This window comes from Arachis ipaensis, chromosome B02 (genome assembly GCF_000816755.2).
Source record: "Arachis ipaensis cultivar K30076 chromosome B02, Araip1.1, whole genome shotgun sequence".
NCBI lineage: Eukaryota > Viridiplantae > Streptophyta > Magnoliopsida > Fabales > Fabaceae > Arachis > Arachis ipaensis.
In genome coordinates, this window is record NC_029786.2 from 36,360,230 (window position 1) to 36,367,673 (window position 7,444).

Here is a 7,444-nt window from a genome sequence, read left to right on the forward strand (position 1 = left end):
AGAGCGGTGATGATTCATTGCATCCTGATAGGGAATGAGGTGGAGGTCCACCAATTAATCCCCTTTGAGCTGTAAAAGGTTGCAAACAGGATGTCAACTCAAGCCAAGTTGGCCTATCCAAACCTTATCTTTACTTATACAAAGAGGCTGGAGTCCTGATTAACAGAGACTCATGAATCCCAGTAGATGGCCCAATCACCAAGCAAGTGATGGAAAGCGCCAGACCACCAGATGATCATCCCAAGAGGAAGACACCTGAGCCTCTTCAGACGCAAGAGGTCCCTCTAATTGAATATTAGACCCAGTTGGAAGCATTTGTTGCACCACCTTGGATCAATTAAGAGAGGAACAAAAAGACCAGACTAGCATGCTTTGCAAACTGATCAAGGAACAAGAGAAGTAGGGGCGTGAACTAGTAGAGCTGAAGCATAAGAAGTTATCCCCTGAAGAGCCTAACGCCTCCCATGACTAAGGTGGTTGAGTCCTACCCCCTATTCCTGTGCTTATTCTAATTCTTATTTCTTATGTTTAGATTTACATGATCACTAGTAACGTTTAAGTTTTTGTTTTTTAATTTAAGAATTGCATGAGCAGTATTAGAATTTAAGTTTCTATTTTCCAATTAGCTATAAAATGTTCCTCTTATCATCTTATTGAACTTGAATAAAATTTTGACTTTTTTTAGAAGTCGTAAAGATGCATGAATTTAGAGTATATAATGAGAATAGTTCAATTATGTTGATGTAGTGGCATTGATTTTATTTTCTGAATGCATGAATAAATAGTTCATGTTTGATGTTGGAGTTAAGAATGTTGGCTCTTGAAAGAATGATGAAAAAGGAGAAGTATTATTGGTAATCTGAAAAATCCAAAAAAAAAATTGATTCTTGAAGAAAGAAAAAGCACCAAAAAGAAAAATGAGAAAAAAGAGAGAGAAGAGAAAGCAGAAAAAGAAAGAAAAAGAAAAAGACAATAGCTCTTTAAACCAAAAGGCAAGAGCAAGGATCCAAAGTAAAAAGAGTGTGCTTAAGAGCTCTGGACACCACTGGCTAGGGATTCTAGCAAAGCTGAATCACAATCCAATTGGGTTCACCCAGTTAAGTGTCTGTGGCGTTTATGTATTCGGTGGTAATACTGGAAAACAAAGCGCTTTGGGTCATGGCCAAGACTCAAAAGAAGCTATGTTCAAGAATGAAAAAGAACTGAACTAGGAGAGTCAATAATATCATCTGGATTCTGAGTTCCTAAAGATGCCAATTATTCTGAGCTTCAAAGGATAGTGAGATGCCAAAACTATTCAGAAGCAAAAAACTACTAGTCCCGCTCATCTAATTGAAACTGAGCTTCATTGAGAACTCTTAGATTTATTGTATCCTCTTCTTCTTTTTATCCTACTATTTGGTTGCTTGGGGACAAGCAACAGTTTAAGTTTGGTGTTCTGATGAGCGGATATTTTATACGCTTTTTGGCATTATTTTCATATAGTTTTTATTATGTTTTGTTTAAGTTTTATTATATTTTCATATGTTTTAGTGCAAAATTAATATTTTTGGATTCTACTTTGAGTTTGTATGTTTTATGATGATTTCAGGTATTTTCTAATTGAAATTAAGGAGTTTTGAAAAAAGTCTGATTCAGAGACAGAGAAAGGACTGCAGATGCTGTCACGATTTGACCTCTGTGCACTCGAAGGAGCATTTCCGGAGCTACAGACATCTAAATGGTGCACTCGCAATGGCTATGGAAAGCTAACATCCAGGGCTTTCCAGAAATATATAATAGTTTATACTTTGCTTTGGAAATGAAGGTCCAAAACTGGCATTCAACGCAAGCCACCAGCCCCATTCCTGGCGTCCAATGCCTAAAAGGGGGGTAGCTGGCATCCAACGCCCATTCAGGAGTCCAAAGCTGGCGTTGGACACCCAAAAGGGAGCACTAGCTTGTGGCTTCACTTAAGCTCAGTCAAAACACTCACCAAGTGGGCCCAGATAGTGGATTTTCGCACTACATGACTAGTTTATCTTATTTCTGTAATCCTTAGTTATTAGATTAGTATATATAGGAGAAGATCAACCTTGTTTAGGATCTTCTTCCTCCACCATTCGAATTTTATTATTTCTGTAAGCTATGAGTCACTAACCTCCTAGGTTAAGTGACAATCTGATTTCTATCGGTAAAGAAATTCACAAATATATAATCGCGTTGTAAGTATAGTTTCTAAACCAACAGAGAATCCTTTCATACAAAAGTTTGGTTGTCACAAGTAACAAAACCCAATAAAATTTATAACCGAAGTATTCAAACCTCGGGTCGTATTCTCAAGGAATTGCAGGGAAGTATGATTTATTATTGGTTATGTAAAAAGATATATTTTTGGGTTTTTGAAATAAGGAGCAAGTAATTTAATTGACAAGAAAAATAAATTAATAATTATAAAATAAACTCTTGGCAAGGTATGAGAATTAGAAGTCCTATCCTAGTTATCCTTATCAACGGTGATGAGAATTGGGTTTTAATCCCGCTTAGTTAAGTCAAGTGGACTAATTAGCTTGATCCTTAAGTCCTAGTCAATCCCTGTAGGAAGACTATCTTTAGAGCGATCTAGATCAATTAGTAATCTACCAATATCAACCACTGCTTTATTTGATAACTCAAGCGTCACCAATTACTTAACCAGAGCCAAAAGGGAAGAGAATCTACTTGAATGAAAATAATTTGTATAAATCGAAAGCATTCATAGCATAAATAAAACAATCTTATAACTGAAATACCTCAAATTATATTAAATAGAATATTCAAATCTAACATGGAAAAGTTCATAAATTAAATTGGAAAAATAAATAAAAGGAACATTGAACCTGGAACTCAGAAGAAATTGTAAGTTGAAATAATAAGAAATCCTAATTCCTTTAAGAGGAATCCTAATCCTAAATCCTAAGAGAGAGGAGAGAGCCTCTCTCTCTCTAAAACTACATCTAAATTATGAAAAGTGAAATATGAGTCATCTCCCTTCATTCCTCCACTTTGCAGCCTTTAATCTGTGTTTTCAGGGCTTGAAACTGGGCCGGAAATAGCCCAGAAATCGCTGGGACCGAATTCAAACACGTGCAGGTCGCTGAAATTTCTGCAGAACGATGGGTCCGCATGATTCACGCGTGCGCGTCATTTTGCTGTATGGCTACTATAGCGAATTATATATTAAATTGAAGCCCTGGATGTTAGATTTCCAACGAAACTGGAACCGCCTCATTTGGACCTTTGTAGTTCAAGTTATGACCGTTTTAGTGCGAGAGGGTCAGGCTGACAGCTTTACAGTTCCTTCAACTTCTTGTATTCCTTCCACTTTTGCATGCTTCCTTTCCATCCTCCAAGCCATTCCTGCCCTGTAATCTCTAAAAACACTTAATACACATATCAAGGTATCGAATGGTAATAAGAGAAGATTAAACATATCAAAATTAAGACCAAAGAAGCATGTTTTCAATCATAGCACAAAATCAGGAAGGAAAACGTAAAACCATGCAATTAGTATGAATAAGTGAGTAAATAGTTGATAAAAACCACTCAATTGAGCACAAGATAAACCATAAAACAGTGGTTTATCATTAAGGTTAGGAGCTTTCTTGATTCTTATGGATTAATAATATCACTACTTTACTTCAATCTATGCTTGATTCTATTCTAAGATGTATCTTCGTTCTTGATGAGCGGATAATTTATACCATTTTTGGCAATATTTTTACATAGTTTTTAGCATGTTTTAGTTACTTTTTATTATATTTTTATTAGTTTTTATGAAAAAATTACATTTCTAGACTTTACTATGATTTTGTGTATTTTTCTGTGATTTCAGGTATTTTCTGGCTGAAATTGAGGGACCTGAGCAAATATCTGATTCAGAGGCTGAAAAAGGACTGCAGATGCTGTTGGATTCTGACCCTCCTGTACTCGAAGTGGATTTTCTGGCGCTACCGAAGTTCAATTGGCACGATCTCAATTGCGTTGGAAAGTAGACATCTTGGGCTTTCCAGAAATATATAATAGTATATACTTTACCCAAGATTTGATAGCCCAAACTGGCGCTAAAAGCCAGCCAAAAACTTTCTGGCGTTGCCAAAAACTTTCTGGCGTAAAACGCCAGAACTGGCACCAAAACTGGAGTTAAACGCCCAAACTGGCACCCAAGCTGGCGTTTAACTCCAAGAACAGCCTATGCACGTGAAAGCTTCAATGCTCAGCCCAAGCACACACCAAGTGGGCCTCGGAAGTGGATTTCTGCACTATCTGCACTTAGTTACTTATTTTCTGTAAACCCTAGTAACTAGTTTAGTATAAATAGCAATTTTTACTATTGTATTCGACGATCTTTTATCGTACTTTAGAGACCATTGTTCACGTTTTGGAGGCTGGCCTCATGGCCATGCCTAGACCTTCTTCACTTATGTATTTTCTACGGTGGAGTTTCTACACCTCATAGATTAAGGTGTGGAGCTCTGCTGTTCTTCATGAATTAATATAATTACTACTGTTTTTCTATTCAATCACGATTAATTCTATTCTAAGATACTCACTCGTACTTTAATCTGGAGAATGATATGATCCATGACACTTATCATTATTCTCAATTCTATGAACGCGTGCCTGATAACCACTTCCGTTCTATCTGAGCTCAACGTAGTCATTGGGCGACAGCTTGAGTGTGTATCTCTTGGATCTCTCATCCACCCACCAAGTCCGTGAGATCAGAATCTTTGTAGTAGAGACTAGAACCATTAGCAACATTTCTGAGATCCAAAAAGTCTAAACCTTGTCTGTGGTATTCCGAGTAGGATCTGGAAAGGGATGACTGTGACGAGCTTTAAACTTGCGAATGTTGGGTGCAGTGACAGTGTACAAAAGAACAAGGGTCCTATTCCGACGCTAGAAGGAACCGACAGATGATTAGCCGTGTGGTAGCTGTACTTGGTATTTTTCATCCGAGACGAGAAATTCGACAGTTGATTAGCGGTGCAGAGATCGTACCTGGTATTTTTCATCCGAGAGGATCATACAGCTTGCCATGGAAGGGAGCACGCATGATTGGAAGAAGACAATAGGGAAGCAGAGGTTCAGAAGCAACAAAGCATCTCCAAACGCTTATCTGAAATTCCCACCAATGAATCACATAAGTATCTCTATCTTATTTTATGTTTTATTTATCTTTTAATTATCAAAACTTCATAACCATTTGAATCCGCCTAACTGAGATTTACAAGATGACCATAGCTTGCTTCAAGCCGACAATCTCCGTGAGATTGACCCTTACTCACATAAGGTATTACTTGGACGACCCAGTGCACTTGCTGGTTAGTTGTGCGGAGTTGTGAAAAGTGTGAATCACAATTTTGTGCAGCAAGTTTTTGGCGCCGTTGCCGGAGATTGTTTGAGTTTGGACAACTGACGGTTCATCTTGTTGCTTAGATTAGGTACTTTTATTTTATGTTTAAGCTTTTTATTTTTAATTTTCAAAAAATTCAAAAAAAAATGTGTTCTTCAGAATTTTTAAGAATGAATTCTAGAGCTTCATGAGATATGTTGAAACCTGGCTGGCTGTTAAGCCATGTCTAAACTTTTGGACTGAGGTTTTCACTTTCCATTGTAAAGAGGACATGCTTGTATGTGTTATGTTAAAGCTTGGCTGGCTATTTGGCCATGTCTAATTCTTTTGGACCGGAGCTTTAGAATAATATTGCATGAGCCTTTGGATTCTCAATTAAAATTCTGTGCTAAAGCTTGGCTGGCCATTGGCCATGTCTAATTCTTTTGGACCGAAGTTTTAGACTAACATTGGCCATGTCTAATCCTTTGGAATTCTTATTAAAAATTTTGAATTTTTTTATTTTCTTTTTCAAAAAAAAAAAAATAAAAAAAATACAAAAAAAATTTAATAAAATCATAAAACCGAAAAAAAAAATTTTGTGTTTCTTGTTTGAGTCTTGTGTCAAATTTTAAGTTTGGTGTCAATTGCATGTTTTTTAATTTTTCTTAAATTTTCGAAAATATAAGCATTGAGTTCTTCTTTGATCTTCAAGTTGTTCTTGATGATTTTCCTTGTTTAATATTGTGATTTTCTTGTTTTGTGTCTTTTCTTATTTTTCATATGCATTTTCGAATTCCTAGAGTCTAAACATTAAAAATTTCTAAGTTTGGTATCTTGCATGTGTTTCTTTTCTTAAAAATTTTCAAAAATATGTTCTTGATGTTCATCATGATCTTCAAAGTGTTCTTGGTGTTCATCTTGACATTCAAAGTGTTCTTGCATGCATTATTTGTTTTGATCTTAAATTTTTATGTTTTGTTTTATTTTTGTTGTTTAATGAGGAAAGAGAAAAACAACAAAAATAATCTTTCCTCATTAATTAAAAAAAATCAAAAATAATATCTTTCCCTTATTTTGCTCATAAATTTCGAAATTTTGGGTTGACTTAGTAAAAATTTTTTAAAAATTTAGTTGTTTCTTGTTAGTCAAGCCAAAATTTCAATTTAAAAATTCTATCTTTTCAATTCTTTTTCAAAATCAAATTTTTTTCATTTTTCTTTCATTTTTTTCGAAAACTTTCCAAAAATTAATTTTCGAAATCTTTTTCTTAATTTTATTTCATAAATTTCGAAATTATTGCTAACATTTAATGTTTTGATTCAAAAATTTTAAATTTGTTACTTTCTTGTTAAGAAAGGTTCAATCTTTAAATTCTAGAATCATATCTTTTAGTTTCTTGTTAGTCAAGTCATCAACTTTAATTTTCAAAATTAAATCTTTTTAAATTTCTTTTTCAAATCTTTTTCAAAATAAATTTCAATAATATCTTTTTCAAAACTTAATTTCAAAATTTTTTTCTAACTTCTTATCTTTTCAAAATTGATTTTCAAATCTTTTTCAATTAACCCCTTGACTTGTTTGTTTTGATTTTTAAAAAAAGTTTATTAATTCCTATCTTTTTCAAAACCACTTAACTACTTCTCTCTCTCTAATTTTCGAAAATCACTAACCACTTTTTCAAAATTCTTTTTAATTAACTAATTGTTTTAAATTCTAATTTTATTTTATTTCTTTTAATATTTTTCGAAACTAACTTAATTAATTAAATAAAAACAAAAAATTTTTATTTTCTTTTAATTAAAATTCAAATACTCTCTCTCTCATCTCTTTCTATTTATTTTATTTATTTACTTACACTTCTCTTCTACTCATAATTCGAACCCCTATCTCTTCTCTCTGTTCGAATTACTCATCTCCCCTCTCTTATCATTCTTCTATTCTTCTATTCTTCTACTCACATAAAGGAATCTCTATACTGTGACATAGAGGATTCCTCTTCTCTCTTTGTTCTCTTTTTTTTCATATGAGCAGGAATAAGGATAAGAACATTCTTGTTGAAGCTGATCCTGAACCTGAAAGGACTCT